Source organism: Camelina sativa, chromosome 11 (genome assembly GCF_000633955.1).
Source record: "Camelina sativa cultivar DH55 chromosome 11, Cs, whole genome shotgun sequence".
Lineage (NCBI taxonomy): Eukaryota > Viridiplantae > Streptophyta > Magnoliopsida > Brassicales > Brassicaceae > Camelina > Camelina sativa.
The window spans coordinates 17,574,109-17,576,136 of NC_025695.1; positions in this window are offsets into that span (position 1 = coordinate 17,574,109).

Here is a 2,028-nt window from a genome sequence, read left to right on the forward strand (position 1 = left end):
TCATCCGTCCTAGTGTATCACCGTGGGGAGCGGTGGTGTTGTTTGTGAAGAAGAAGGATGGGAGTTTCCGGTTAATGGTATTCCGGTAGTGGAGGAGTTTGAGGATGTGTTTCAGTCATTGCAGGGATTACCACCATCTTGTTCGGATCCTTTTACTATTTAACTGGAACCAGGGACGACGCCATTATCCAATGCTCCTTACAGAATAGCTCTAGCAGAGATGGCAGAGCTGAAGAAGTAGCTAGAGGATTTGTTGAGTAAGGGATTCATCCGTCCTAGTGTATCACCGTGGGGAGCGCCGGTGTTGTTTGTGAAGAAGAAGGATGGGAGTTTCCGGTTGTGTATTGATTATCGAGATTTGAACCTGGTCAATGTGAAGAACAAGTACCCTCTTCCTAGGATTGATGAGTTGTTGGATCAGTTGAGGGGTGCTACTTGGTTCTCCAAGGTAGATCTGGCGTCGGGTTATCATCAGATACCGATAGATGAGGCAGATGTGAGGAAGACGGCTTTCAGGATGAGGTATGGATATTATGAGTTTGTGGTGATGCCTTTTGGGTTGACTAACGCGCCAGCAGCGTTTATGAGATTGATGAACAGCGTGTTTCAGGAGTTTCTGGACGTGTTTGTCATCATTTTCATCGACGATATCCTGGTATATTCTAAGAGTCCTGAGGAGCATGCAGTGCATTTGAGGGCAGTTCTGGAGAAGCTGCGGGAGCAGAAGTTGTTTGTTAAGTTGAGCAAGTGCAGTTTTTGCCAGCGTGAGATGGGTTTTCTGGGTCACATTGTTTCTGCAGAGGGGGTTTTTGTAGATCCGGAGAAGATTCAGGCTATCAGGGATTGGAATGCCATAGAGATCAGGAGTTTCCTTGGTTTGGTAGGTTACTACAGGAGGTTTGTGCAGGGTTTTGCAAGTAGGGCACGCCCTATGACTAAGTTGACAGGGAAGGATGTCCCTTTTGTGTGGTCACAGGAGTGTGAGGAGGGCGTTGAGAGCCTTAAGGAGATGTTGACTACTACGCCAGTGTTGGCTTTGCCTGAGCAGGGAGAATCCTATGTGGTTCATACAGATGCATCTAGAGTCGGTTTGGGGTGTGTGCTGATGCAGCAGGGGAAGGTGATTGTCTATGCTTCGCGGCAGTTGCGGAAGCATGAGAGCAACTATCCTACTCATGATTTGGAGATGGTTGTTGTAGTTTTTGCCCTGAAGATTTGGAGATCTTATCTTTATGGTGCAAAGGTGCAGGTGTTTATAGATCATAAGAGTCTGAAGTATATATTCACTCAGCCCGAGCTGAACTTGAGGCAGAGGTGATAGATGGAGCTGGTGGCAGATTATGATGTGGAGATAGCCTATCACCCTGGTAAGGCTAACACGGTTGCAGATGCTCTGAGTCGGAAGAGGGTAGCTTCGGCTCAGGAGCAGGAGATGGAGTCTCTAGTAGGAGAGATCAGTGCTTTGAGTTTGTGTGCTGTTTCACAGGAACCGTTGGGTTTGGAAGCAGTTGATAGAGCAGATCTTCTGAGTAGGGTGCGGTTGGCTCAGGAGAAGGATTTGGGGCTGGTGAACGCCTCAAAGAATGTTGATTCAGAGTATCATGTCTCAGATAATGGAACTATCTTGGTGCACGGTCGGGTTTGTGTGCCCAAGGATGAGGAGTTGAGGCAGGAGATCTTGAGGGAGGCTCATGCGAGCAGGTTTTCTATTCATCCAGGAGCGACTAAGATGTACCGTGATCTCAAGAGATACTATCACTGGGTTGGGATGAAGAAGGATGTAGCTAGTTGGGTCGCGAGGTGCGATGTGTGTCAGCTAGTGAAGGCTGAGCATCAGGTTCCTGGCGGGTTGCTGAAGAGTTTACCCATTCCTGAGTGGAAGTGAGATATGATTACTATGGACTTCGTGGTGGGTTTGCCAGTGTCCAGGACGTTTGATGCTATTTGGGTCATTGTTGACCGGTTGACTAAGTCAGCACATTTTCTGGCCATTAAGAAGACTGATGGAGCAGCAGTCTTGGCTAAGAA